A 14,831-nucleotide genomic window follows, 5' to 3' on the forward strand; every position below is an offset into this window, starting at 1 on the left:
CAGCCTTTTTAGTACCTCCCTCTCTCAATTTGTACCCTCTCCATTGACTCTACTCTCTTCACTTCGACTGATATTTTGTCAAATTCCACTTCCTTAGTGATCACTGATACAAAGTACTCATTAAGTAGATTAACATTGCCCTGCACCTCTAAGCTTATATTATCCTTTTTGTCCCTAATAGGCCTGACTCAACCTCTTACTACCCACTTATCATTTACATGCTGCTCGAAGATTTTTGGGTTTCCTTTCATGTTGACTGTCAGTCTATTCTCATAGAAATAGAGAATAAGCAAATATAGAAGATGTAAGTATTGCCCATCCTTGATGAGGTGGAACTTTCTTATGTTGTGGGTGGTAATGACTTGGCCCACGAGTGTGGTGGAAGCAGAGCCAATCGATGATTTGAAAAGGAAATTAGATGGATACTTGAAGGAAAGAAACTTGCAGGAGGAAAGGGATCGAGCTGGTGAGTGGAACTGACTGGGTTGCTCCGGGGAGAGCCAGCATGGACGTGATAGGCCAAACGACCACCTTCTGTGCTGTAAATGACTCTGTGTTGTTTCTCAAATTCAATCCACTGATGCTTGGTAAATAATCTCAAAGTAAATTGTGCAACTGGAAAATCAGAACCAAGGCAAGGGACGCATAAGGAAGCGAAATTGCTGAAACCCGGGATTGAACCAGGAATCTTTGGATCTTCAGTTCAACGCTCTCCCAACTGAGCTATTTCAGCCCTACATTAACAGTGGCTTGTTCTCCTTGTTTTGGAAGAAAATACATACATTCAAGTTTTCCAAAAAATTAAGGAACACAACATGTGAGTAATATTCCCCATTGCTTTCTCAGTACTGATGGATTGTGAAGCGGGAGACAGCCGGAAGTGCCACTGAGCCGCACAGACCCCGAGCTGAGAATGAAATGAGATCAAATTCAATCTTTCATAGTGAGATGCTGCTGAGAGGTAAGAGTCCTGAATCAAAGCGAGACTTGCTCATTTCAAACACTCCCTGTACTCTCTGCTCATGAAGCCTTAAAAAAGGGAAAAACAAAATGGCACTCAAACTCACAACCCTGCCATTAACAGTCTCATATTCGACTGACAGAACTGTCACTTCTACTCGGTCTCTTATTGGATGGATGCAACTCCAACGCAGGGATGGCATTCAAATCCTCCCATGGGTCCACATGTCAGACTGAGTTCCATGTTGTAGACTCAAGCAAAGGAAATCTGCTCACTTCCAAAACTATCAGCGAATTGAAGCTGATTACGATCAACATCATCAGAGGTCAGAACTACCTGGTGAAAGAAGACACTCTGAAGAAGGATCCACAATTATTCAAAGGCATCGACAAAGTGAAAAACAAGAAAATCGATGAGTCAAAGCAAGCCAAACAACAGAAACACTGAAGAATTCCATTCCATTCCAGTCCAGAACCCAGTCCTGTTGTTTTTGGAGTCAGGTCACAATTACAGCAACAACTTTATATTCCCACTTGGCTATCTGTACATTTAGTTAATTACAAATTGCCGTCAAGCTCTTTGAATTTAGTTGTCTGGTCCTCAAGACAGCTCCGTATGGAAGTCAATTCCGCATTCTGCAAGGCTGAAACCAACATATAACCTTAATCTAAACATGCCAGCAGACCAGGGCTCGTCCGGGACTTGAACCCAGGATCTCTCGCATGTTAATCAACCATATTTCCTAAGCGAGAATCATGCCCCTAGACCAACCAGCCACTGACAGGTCAGGCTTTATTAGCTGCTGTGGAATTTCACTGGAACCCCCCAGCCAATCATCCATTATTTTTCAGATCAAAGCAACATCCTGCAAATGCTGAAATAAAAACAGAAAGTGCTGGAAATGTTCAGCAGCTCTGGCAGCATCTGTGCTGTGAGAAACACAGTTAATGTTTCAGGGCACTCACCTTTTGTTTCAGCCAACCTTTCAGACTGCTTCTGTCCATCCAATCTCACTTTCTATTCTATCCACATTCTAACCATTCACGACGTTACTACATTTTTCATGAATTCCTCATTTCTTTTATTAATGACAATTTTGTGTTTCTGGCATTTGCTTCAGACACCACTACAAGTGGAATCATGTCTCCATCTACCCAATCAAACCACTTCGCTGTTTCCTCACATTGCAATGTTTCTTTCACCCTGACAGACTGTGGAGTTTCTGATGCTTGATTGCAGTTCTTGCTTCCCGCCAGTAGATGTCACCTCACTCCAATACAGTGAAGTTTACAAATCTGAGAGAGACACAACAGGAAATAATTGTTCACATTCTAGTGAATGTGTGGGATTTAGAAATACTAGGAGTGGAGACGAGTTATTATTGCACTCTGCTATAACATCTTTTATAATGGACTCCAGCATTTTCCGCACGACTGATGTCAGGCTTCTTTTGGGCCCCCTTATCTCGAGAGACAATGGATACGCGCCTGGAGGTGGTCAGTGGTTTGTGAAGCTGCGCCTGGAGTGGCTATAAAGGCCAATTCTGGAGTGACAGGCTCTTCCACAGGTGCTGCAGAGAAATTTATTTGTCGGGGCTGTTGCACAGTTGGCTCTCCCCTTGCGCCTCTGTCTTTTTTCCTGCCAACTACTAAGTCTCTTCGACTCGCCACAATTTAGCCCTGTCTTTATGGCTGCCCGCCTGCTGCCTGAATGCTGGCAACTGACTCCCACGACTTGTGATCAATGTCACACGATTTCATGTTGCGTTTGCAGACCTCTTTGTAGCGGAGATATGGACGGCCGGTGGGTCTGATACCAGTGGCGAGCTCGCTGTACAATGTGTCTTTGGGGATCCTGCCATCTTCCATGCCGCTCACATGGCCAAGCCATCTCAAGCGCCGCTGACTCAGTAGTGTATATAAGCTGGGGGTTTTGGCCGCTTCAAGGACTTCTGTGTTGGAGATATAGTCCTGCCACCTGATGCCAAGTATTCTCCGAAGGCAGCGAAGATGGAATGAATTGAGACGTCGCTCTTGGCTGGCATACCTTGTCCAGGCCTCGCTAACCGGTATATAATTCGCTGTTTTCTTTCTGCCTCTTTTTTTAAATAGTGGAGTTACATTAACTACCGTCCAATCCATTTGAACTGTTCCAGAGTCTACAGAATTTTGAAAAAAGACCAGAAATGCATCTGCTATGTCAAGGTCCACTTCCTTAAGTACTCTGGGATGTAGATTATCAGGCCCTGGGGATTTATCGGCCTTCAATCCCATCAATTTCCCAAACATTCCCTACTAATACTGATTTCATACAGTTCCTCCTTCTCACTAGACCCTATGATCCCCAACATTTCTGGGAGATAATTTGTATCCTCCTTTGTGAAGACAGATCCAAAGTATGTATTTAATTGCTCTGCCATTTCTTTGTTCCCCATTATAAATTCCCCCGTTTCTGACTGTAAGGGGCCCACATTTGTCTTCACTAATCTTTTCATCTACACATATCTATAGAAGCTTTTACAGTCAGTTTTTATGTTCTCTGCTAGCTTACTCTCATACTCTATTTCCCCCTGCTTAATCAATCCTTTTGTCCTCCTCTGCTAAATTCCAAACTGCTCACAATCTTCAGGTTTGCTGCTTGTTCTGGCCATTTTATATTTCTCCTCCTTGGATCTAATACTTTCCTTAATTTCTTTTGTAAGCCACAGTTGAGCCACCCTTCCTGTTTTACTTTTGCACAGACAGGAATGAACAATTGTTGTAATTCATCCATGCGCTCTTTAAATGCTAGCCATTGCCTATCCACTGTCAACCCTTTAAGTAACGTTCCCCAATCTATCATAGCCAACTCCCGCCTCATACCTTCATAGTTTTCTTTGTTTAGATTCAGGACCCGAGTCTCGGAATCAACTCTCTCACTCTCCATCTTAATGAAGAATTTTATCATATTATGGGCGCACTTCCCCAAGGGACCCCACACAACAGGATTGTTAATTAATCCTTTCTGATTACACAATACACAGTCCAGGATGGCCTGTTCTCCAGAGGTGTTTTACACCTCTATCAATTCTCCACTCAATCTCCTTTGAGAAAGGCAGAATAATCCTAGCTTTTCCAACCTAACCTTGTAACTAAAATCCCCCATCCCTGGATCCATTCTGGTAAATCGCCTCTGCGTCCTCTCAAGGACCCTCACATTCTTTCTGAAGTCTGCTGAGCAGAACTGGAAGCAACACTCCAATTGGGGCCTAACCAGAGTTTTATAATGGTTCAGCATAACTTCCCTGCTTTTGTACTCAATGCCTCTATTTATAAAGCCCAAGATCCCATATGCTTTGCGAACCACTCTCGCAATATGACTTGCCTCCTTCAAAGATTGATGCACATGAACCCCAAGTCCCTCTATTCCAGAACACTCTTTAGAACTGTGCCATTAAGTATATATTGCCTCTCCCTATTCCTTATGCCAAAATACATCACCTCACACTTGTCACTATTAAATTCCATCTGCCACCTGTCTGCCCATTCTGCTAGCCTATCACTGTCCTGTTGCAGGCAGTTCATATCATCCTCACTGTTTGCCGCTCCTCCAAGTTTGGTGTCATCGGCATATTTTGAGATTCTACTCTGTATTCCAAGATCCAAGTCACTTACCTTTAGCAAAAAAAGCAGTGGCTCTGGCACTGACCCATGGGGAACACCACTGTCGACTATCCTCCAGTCTGACAAAGAACCATTTAATAAGACTCGCTGTTTTCTGTCCTTAAACCAATTTTCTATCCAATTGGACACTGACCCTCCTATACCACGAACCTCAATTTTGTTAACCGCCCTTTTATGTGGTACCTTGTCAAACATTTCCTTAAAATCCATACAAACAACATCCACTGCATTCCCTTCATCAACCTGCTCTGTTAGTTCATCAAAAATGCAGTTAGATTAGTCAAGCAAGAACTCCCATTTATAAATCCATGCCCACTCTCCTTAATTAACTCGAACCTCTCCAAGTGACTGTTGATTTTTTACCCTGATTATTCTTTCTAAAACCTTACCCACCGCTGCTGTTAATCGAACTAGCCTGTAGTTACCCGGACTGTCCTTACACCCTTTCTTGAATAAGGGTGTCGCATTTGCCACTGTTTAATCCTCTGGCACCTCCCCCGTATCCAGGGAAGATTGGAATATTATAGCAAGCCCTTCTGTTATCTGCATCCGCATTTCCTTTCGCAACCTGGGATGTGAGCCATCCGGACCAGGTGATTTATCTACCCTAAGCACAGCCAGCCTTTTTAGTACCTCCCTATCCTAATTTGTACTCTCTCCATTGCCTCTACTTTCTTCACTTCAACTGATATTTTGTCAAATTCCACTTCCTTAGTGATCACTGATGCAAAGTACTCATTAAGTAGATTAACATTGCCCTGCACCTCTAAGCTTATATTATCCTTTTTGTCCCCAATAGGCCCGACTCAACCTCTTACTACCCACTTATCATTTACACGCTGCTCGAAGATTTTTGGGTTTCCTTTCATGTTGACTGCCAGTCTATTCTCATAGAAATAGAGAATAAGCAAATATAGAAGATATAAGTATTTCCCATCCTTGATGAGGTGGAATTTTTTATGTTGTGGGTGGTAATGTCTTGGCCCACGAGTGTGGTGGAAGCAGAGACAATCAATGATTTGAAAAGGAAATTAGATGGATACTTGAAGGAAAGAAACTTGCAGGAGGAAAGGGACCGAGCTGGTGAATGGAACTGACTAGATTGCTCCGGGGAGAGCCAGCATGGACGTGATAGGCCAAACGACCACCTTCTGTGCTGTAAATGACTTTGTGTTGTTTCTCAAATTCAATCCACTGGTGCTTGGGAAATAATCTCAAAGTAAATTGTGCAACTGGAAAATCAGAACCAAGGCAAGGGACGCATAAGGAAGCGAAATTGCTGAAACCCGAGATTGAACCAGGGACCTTTAGATTTTCAGTCTCACACTCTCCCAACTGAGCTATTTCAGCCCTACGTTAACAGCAGCTTGGTGTCCTTGTTTTGGAAGAAAATACATACATTCAAGTTTTCCAAAAAATTAAAGAACACAACATGTGAGTAATATTCCCCATTGCTTTCTCAGTCCTGATGGATTGTGAAGCGGGAGACAGCCAGAAGTGCCACTGAGCCGCACAGAACCCGAGCTCAGAATGAAATGAGATCAAATTCAATCTTTCATAGTGAGATGCTGCTGAGAGGTAAGAGTCCTGAATCAAAGCGAGACTTGCTCATTTCAAACACTCCCTGTACTCTCTGCTCATGAAGCCTTAAAAAAGGGAAAAACAGAATGGCACTCAAACTCACAACCCTGCCATTAAAAGTCTCATATTCGACTGACAGAACTGTCACTTCTACTCGGTCTCTTATTGGATGGATGCAACTCCAACGCAGGGATGGCATTCAAATCCTCCCATGGGTCCACATGTCAGACTGAGTTCCATGTTGCAGACTCAAGCAAAGGAAATCTGCTCAGTTCCAGAACTATCAGCGAGTTGAAGCTGATTACGATCAACATCATCAGAGGTCAGAACTACCTGGTGAAAGAAGACACCCTGAAGAAGGATCCACAATTATTCAAAGGGATCGACAAAGTGAAAAACAAGAAAATCGATGAGTCAATGCAAGCCAAACAACAGAAACACTGAAGAATTCCATTCCATTCCAGTCCAGAACCCAGTCCTGTTGTTTTTGGAGTCAGGTCTCAATTGCTGCAACAACTTTCTATTCCCAGTTGGTTTTCTGTACATTTAGTTAATTACAATTTTGTCGACAAGCTCTTTGAATCCAGTTGTCTGGTCCTCAAGCCAGCTCCGCATGGAAGTCAATTCCACCTTCTGCAAGGCTGAAACCAATAGATCACCTTAATCTAAAAATGCCAGCAGGCCAGGGCTCATCTGGGATTAGAACCTTGGATTTCTTGCATGTTAATCAACCACATTCCCGAAGCAAGAATCATACCCCTAGACCAACGAGCCACTGACCAGTCAGGTTGCTTTCGCTGCTGTGGAATTTCACTAGAACCCCCCAGCCAATCATCCATTTTTTTTTCAGATCAAAGCAACATCCTGCAAATGCTGAAATAAAAACTGAAAGTGCTGGAAATGGTCAGCAGCTCTGGCAGCATCTGTGCTGAGAGAACACAGTTAACGTTTCACGGCACTCACTTTTTGTTTCAGCCATCCTTTCAGACTGCTTCTGTCCATCCAATCTCACTTTCTAATCTTTTCACATTCTAACCATTCACAACGTTGCTTCATTTTTCATGAATTCCTCATTTCTTTTATGAATGGCAATTTTGTATTTCTGGCCTTTGCTTCAGACACCACCACAAGTGGAATCATGTCTCCATCTACCCAATCAAACCACTTCGCTGTATCCTCACATTGCAATGTTTCTTGAACCCTGAAAGACTGTGGAGTTTCTGCTGCTTGATTGCAGTTCTTGCTTCCCGCCAGTAGATGTCACCTCACTCCAAAACAGTGAAGTTTACAAATCTGAGAGAGACACAACAGGAAATAATTGTTCACATTCCAGTGAATGTGTGGGATTTAGAAATACTAGGAGTGGAGACGAGTTATTATTGCACTCTGCTATTACATCTTTTATAATGGACTCCAGCATTTTCCCCACGACTGATGTCAGGCTAACCGGTATATAATTCGCTGTTTTCTTTCTGCCTCTTTTTTTAAATAGTGGAGTTACATTAACTACCGTCCAATCCATTTGAACTGTTCCAGAGTCTACAGAATTTTGAAAAAAGACCAGAAATGCATCTACTATTTCAAGGGCGACCTCCTTAAGTACTCTGGGATGTAGATTATCAGGCCTTGGGGATTTATCGGCCTTCAATCCCATCAATTTCACAAACATTCCCTACTAATACAGATTTCATACAGTTCCTCCTTCTCATTAGACCCTATGTTCCCCAACATTTCTGGGAGGTAATTTGTATCGTCCTTTGTGAAGACGGAACCAAAGTATGTATTTAACTGGTCTGCAATTTCTTTGTTTCTCATTATAAATTCCCCCGTTTCTGACTGTCAGGGACCCACATTTGTCTTCACTAATCTTTTTCTCTACACCTATCTATAGAAGCTTTTACAGTCAGTTTTTATGTTCTCTGCTAGCTTACTCTCATACTCTATTTCCCCCTTCTTAATCAATCCTTTTGTCCTCCTCTGCTAAATTCCAAACTGTTCACAATCTTCAGGTTTGCTGCTTGTTCTGACCATTTTATATTTCTCCTCCTTGGATCTAATACTTTCCTTAATTTCTTTTGTAAGCCACAGTTGAGCCACCCTTCCTGTTTTACTTTTGCACAGACAGGAATGAACAATTGTTGTAATTCATCCATGCGCTCTTTAAATGCTAGCCATTGCCTATCCACTGTCAACCCTTTAAGTAACGTTCCCCAATCTATCATAGCCAACTCCCGCCTCATACCTTCATAGTTTCCTTTGTTTAGATTCAGGACCCGAGTCTCGGAATCAACTCTCTCACTCTCCATCTTAATGAAGAATTTTATCATATTATGGGCGCACATCCCCAAGGGACCCCACACAACAAGATTGTTAACTAATCCTTTCTCATTACACAATACCCAGTCCAGGATGGCCTGTTCTCTAGAGGTGTTATACACCTCAATCAATTCTCCACTCAATCTCCTTTGATATAGGCAGAATAATCCTAGCTTTTCCATCCTAACCTTGTAACTAAAATCTCCCATCCCTGGAACCATTCTGGTAAATCGCCTCTGCATCCTCTCAAGGACCCTCACATTCTTTCTAAAGTCTGCTGAGCAGAACTGGAAGCAACACTCCAATTGGGGCCTAACCAGAGTTTTATAATGGTTCAGCATAACTTCCCTGCTTTTGTACTCAATGCCTCTATTTATAAAGCCCAAGATCCCATATGCTTTGCTAACCACTCTCGCAATATGCTTTGCCACCTTCAAAGATCGGTGCACATGAACCCCAAGTCCCTCTATTCCAGCACACTCTTTATAACTGTGCCATGAAGTATATATTGCCTCTCCCTATTCCTTATGCCAAAATACATCACCTCACACTTGTCACTATTAAATTCCATCTGCCACCTGTCTGCCCATTCTGCTAGCCTATCACTGTCCTGTTGCAGGCAGTTCATATCATCCTCACTGTTTGCCACTCCTCCAAGTTTGGTGTCATCGGCATATTTTGAGATTCTACTCTGTATTCCAAGATCCAAGTCACTTACCTTTAGCAAAAAAAGCAGTGGTTCTAGCACTGACCCTTGGGGAACACCACTGTCGACTATCCTCCGGTCTGACCAAGAACCATTTAATATGACTCGCTGTTTTCAGTCTTTAAAACAATTTACTATCCAAATGGACACTGACCCTCCTAATCCATGAACCCCAATTTTGTTAAACACCCTATTATGTGGTACTTTATATAATGCTTTCGTAACATCCATATAAACAACATCCACTGCATTCCCTTCATCAGCATTCTCAGATAGTTTGTCAACAAATGCAGTTAGATTTGTCAAGCATGAACTCCCATTTATAAATCCATGCCCACTCTCCTGAATTAACTCAAACCTCTCCAAAGGACTTGATTTTTTTCCCTGACCTGTTGATCTCGTGCTGATAGCAAGCTCACCATAGAGCATGTATTTGGCAATGTGACCGTCATCCATTTGGCCCAGTCAACAGAGTCACCGCTGACTCAAGAGGGCAAACATGCTGCGGATCCCTGCACGCTGGTGTACTTCCGCATTCGGCACTCTGTCCTGCCAGGAGATGCCCAGTATCCATCTGAGGCAGTGGAGGTGGAAGCTGTTCAGCCGCTTTTTTTGGCTTGTATAAGTTGTTCATGCTTCTCTACTATAAAGGAGGTTGCTGAGAACACAAGCCTGGTACACGTGGAGCTTTGTATTTTCGGTCAGTTTGCTGTCGGTTCACACTTGTCTTCTCAACTTTGACATGACAGCTGCAGCATTGGCAATCCTGGTGCTGATTGCAGCATCAAGGGCCAGATTGCTGGTGATTGTTGATGGAAGGTATGTGAAGCTGTTGACAACCTCCAAAGTGAGGTTGTCGATGTTGATGGAAAGTGGAGTCTCTACGTCCTGGCCCGTAACTTTCATCTTCCTGATGCTGATTGTCAGTCCAAATTCTTTGCAGGCCAGGGAGAACCGATTTACAAGCTGCTGTGACTGAACTTCATTATGGGATGTCAGCACAGCATCATCAGCAAATAGCAACTCACAGACTAGGAATTTACCCACTTTGCAATTGGCGCACAGTCTTGCCAAGTTGAACAGCTTGTCGTCAGCTCTGATGTGCAGGTGAACACCCCCATCTGAGTCATTGAAAGTGTACAATAGCAGCATGGAGAAGAATATGCCAATTATAAAGGATGTGATAACTAGACAGTTCGAAAATGATGACATGATTGGGCAGAGTCAACATAGATTTATGAAAAGGAAAACAGGTTTGAAAAACCTGTTGAGATTTTTGAGGATGTTACCTATAGAACAGATAAAGGAGAACCAGTGGATGTGTGGTATTTGTATTTTCCTTTGGTAAGGTCCCACACAGCAGGTGAGCAAACAATATTAGAGCACATAGGCTTGGGGATAATATACTGATATGCATTGAGAATTGGTTAACAGACCGAAAACAGAGAGCAGGAATAACGGGTCCTTCTCAGGATGGCAGGCTGTTACTATTGGGGTACTGCAAGGATCAGTGTTGGAGCCACAGCTGTTAACAACCTATATAAATGATTTGGATGTGGGAATTAAATGTAATATTTCCAAGTTTGCAGATGACACAAAGCTCGGTGAAGTATGAGTTGTGAGGAGGATGCAGAGAGGCTTCCAGGGGACCTGGAGAGGCTAAGTGAATGGGCAAGAACATGGAATATTTTGTGAATAAGCGTGAAGTTATTCACTTTGGTAGAATAAACAGAAAGACAGAGTATTTCTTAAATGGTGAGAGGTTGGGAAGTGTCGATGTCCAACCAAGGGTGTCCTTGTTGCTGAGACACTAAAAGCTCTTGTGCAGGTGCAGCAATCAATTAGGAAGGCAAATGGTATGCTGTACCCACACGAGGGGTCATGAGTACAGGAGTAAAGATGTCTTGCTGCAATTGTATAGAGCCTTGGTGAATCCGCACTGGAGTATTGCGTACAGTATAGTCTCCTCATCTTATGAAGGATACACTTGCCATAGAGGGGGTGAAACAGAGGGTCAACAGACTAATCTATTTTTTGCATTTATTTCATTTCATCTCAGTTTGTTCAGTTTGCTTACCTACTGTTTTTTTTCAGGTTTGTACTTGCTGCTGTTCAATATTCAGTCCGTTAACACCTAATCTGTACTAATGCTTTGTCTTTCAACACACCATTAACATATTGTTTGCCTTTGCTGCATGACCTTTTGGTCAGCTATATGGCCTTGTCCAATCTACACCTTCTCCTTTGTTATCTCTTGCCCCACCCCCACCTCACTTGCTTATAACCTGTGACTTTTCTAATATATGTCAGTTCCGAAGATGGGTCACTGACCGGAAACGTTAACTCTGCTTCTCTTTTCACAGATGCTGCCAGACCTGCTGAGTGGTTCCAGCATTTCTTGTTTTTATGTCACCAGACTAATCCCTGGGATGGTGGGATTGTCTTATGAGGAAACTGGGCCTGTATTCCTTAAAGTTTCGAAGAATGAGAGGTGATCTGATTGAAACTGACAAAATTCTTACAGGGTGTGACAGTGTGGATGTAGACAGGATGTTTGCCCTGGTTGGTGAGTCTAAAACTAAAGGACATCGTCTCAGAATAAGGAGTAGGCCATTTAAAACTGAGATGGGTGGAATTTCTTCACTCAGACGGTGGTGAATCATTGGAATACTGTGCCCCAGAGGGCTGTTGCAGCTCCATCATTGAGCATGTTCAAGACAGAAATTGATAGAAATCTTGATACTCATGACATCAAGGGATATGGGGATAGCATGGGAAAGGGGCTTTGAGGTAGGTGATCAGCCATGATCGAATTGAATGACAGAGCAGGCTCGACGGGCTGAATAGCTTACTCCTATGTTCCTCTGTTCCTAAGAGATTTGGCGCCAGCGCGCATCCCTGCTTTACCCCACTGCTGATCTTGAAAGCGTCTGATGTTGCTGCATTGTAACTGATGGAACTGTGCATGTTCTCGTGGAAAGAAGAGATGATGCCCAAGAGGTCAGGAGGGCAGCCTATGTTCCATTGCAGTTTGACGAGGCCGTCTCTGCTGACAAGATCAAAGGCCTTAGTGATGTTAGTAAAAATGTGTGAGGCTCTGTGGCGCAATGAATAGCGTGTTGGACTTCTAAATAATGATTAAGATGATATTCAAAGGTTGTGGGTTCAAGTCCCACCAAGTCAGATTTTGGACCAGAAACAGAGGAGCACAACGGAACAACAAATGAAGAAATGCGCCAAAAGCACAGACTCGGAGACAGAGCGAGAGAGAGAGGAGCAGAGCAGGGGAAAAAATCGAGGAGTGACGGCACAATGGAGAGTGAGAGCAGGGAAACAGAGAGCCGCTGGGGTGAGGATACAGGATTTGGTTCTTTCTTCGGTGCAGTGGAAGGAGCTGTTTGGTGAGGATCTGGTAAGCTGTGACATCACAGGCAAGCAGGTAGTTGATTGGTTTGGAAGAACCGACCTGCTTGATGCGCATCTGGTAAGTGATTAAGATCCATTTTAGTCCTAACGTTTAAAATAGTAAACAAACTAGTGGTAAGTTTAATAAAATATGCAATGAAATGAATAATTGAATAAAATATTTAAGTAGTTAATTGAAACACGTTAAGGATGACAGGACAGGTGATGTGTCACAGCTGCAGCATGTGGGAGTTCCTGGATGCCAGTGTGATCCAGGGCAAACACGTCTGCAGTAAGTGTTTGCGGCTCAAAGAGGGAGAAAAAAGGAATGTAGTGGTAGTAGGGGACAGTATAGTAAGGTGGATTGACTCTGTTCTCTGCAGCAAAAGCAAGAGTCCAGACGGCTGTGTTGCCTGCCGGTGCCAGGATTCAGGACATCTGCTCAGGGCTGGAGCGAAACATACAATGGGAGGGGGAGGATCCAGTCGTCGTGGTCCATGTCGGTACCAACGACATAGGCAGGACAAAGATAGAGGTTCTGCAAAGTCAGTATGAGGAACTAGGCACCAAATTAAGAAGCAGAACCTCAAAGTTAATCATCTCTGGATTATTACCTGAGCCATGTGCAAATTGGCATAGGACAAATAAGATTAGAGAAAGTAATGTGCGGCTGAAAGACTGGTGTGGTAGTAGTGGGTTCTGGTTCGTGGGGCATTGGCACCAGTACTGGGGAAAGAGGTGGCTGTACCGTTGGGACGGTCTACACCTGAACCGTGCTGGTGCCGGTGTTCTAGCGAGCCACATAACGAGGGAAGTAGAGACGGTTTTAAACTGAATAGTGGGGGCAAGGGATCAAATTTGGGAAGATATGGTGAATCAAGGAGGAGAGACAAGGCAAGAGAGAAAGGTATAAATATGGAAAATGATAAACAGACTGTGACAGGAAGGGACAGAATGGACAGCAGGGACAAATCTAAGAGTAAATCGACAGATAAGGCTAGAGGTGACAAAAATAATGAAAGGACAAAACTAAATGCTCTGTATCTGAATGCATGGAGCATTTGAAACAAAACAGATGAACTGGGAGCACAAATAGAATAAATAAGTACGATCTGATAGTCATTACAGAGACATGGCTGCAGGGCGACATAGATTGGGATGTGAATATTGGAGGTGACATGGCGTTTTGGAAGGACAGGAAGCTAGGAAAAGGTGGCGGGGTAGCTCTGTTAATTAATGATGGTATTAGCGTAATAGAGAGGGATGACCTGAGTTCTGGAGATCAGGATGTAGAAGCAGTTTGGGGACAAATGAGAAATCATAAAGGCAAGAAGTCACTTGTGGGAGTGGTGTACAGGCCACCTAACATTAACCACACTGTCGGATGGGATATAAAGGAAGAAATAATGGCAGCTTGTCAGAAAGGTACTGTGATAATTATGGGGGATTTTAATCTACATATAGATTGGAAAATTCAGATGGGCAGAGGTAGCCTAGATGAGGAGTACATAGAATGTTTTGGGGATAATTTCTTGGAACAATACATTCTGGAGCCAACCAGAGAGCAGGCTATACTAGACCTGGCATTGTGCAACGAGATAGGATTAATTAATGACCTCATAGTTAAGGTGCCCCTAGGTAGTAGCGATTATAATATGATTGAATTTTACATTCAGTTTGAGGGAGAGGAGAGTGGGTCCCAGACTAGTATTTTAAATGTAAATAAGGGCAATTATAAGGTCATGAAAGCAGAGCTAGCTAAAGTGAACTGGCAAATTAGGTTAAGGGATAAGTCAATAGAGATGCAGTGGCAGACATTTAAGGGGATATTTCAGAATACACAGAATAGATACATTTCAACGAGAAAGAAAAGTTCCAAAGGTGGGACTCACCATCCATGGTTCACGAAAACAGTTAAAGATACTATCAAACTTAAAGAAAAAGCCTATAATTGTGCAAAGGTGGGAGGCAGGTCAGAAGATTGGACAGAATATAAAAAACAGCAAAGAATGACTAAAAGATTGATAAGGAAGGTAAAATTAGAGTATGAGAGAAAGCTCGCAAGGAATTTCAAGACAACTAGTAAGAGTTTCGATAGATATTTTAAAAAGAAAAGAGTTAACAAAGCGACTGTTGGTCCTATAGAAAGTGTGTCTGGGGAATTAATAATGGATAATTAAGAGATGGCAGTTGAATTGAA

General features: G+C 43.0%; 1 non-coding gene across 1 annotated transcript; it reads right to left on the reverse strand.

Moving 5' to 3' along the window:
- Positions 1-660: 660 nt before the first annotated feature.
- Positions 661-733, reverse strand: trnaf-gaa (transfer RNA phenylalanine (anticodon GAA)). Its single transcript has one exon. It is a non-coding gene; the product is annotated as a tRNA-Phe (tRNA).
- Positions 734-14,831: the final 14,098 nt, after the last annotated feature.

The sequence above is a fragment of the Heterodontus francisci genome, unplaced genomic scaffold (assembly GCF_036365525.1).
Source record: "Heterodontus francisci isolate sHetFra1 unplaced genomic scaffold, sHetFra1.hap1 HAP1_SCAFFOLD_102, whole genome shotgun sequence".
NCBI lineage: Eukaryota > Metazoa > Chordata > Chondrichthyes > Heterodontiformes > Heterodontidae > Heterodontus > Heterodontus francisci.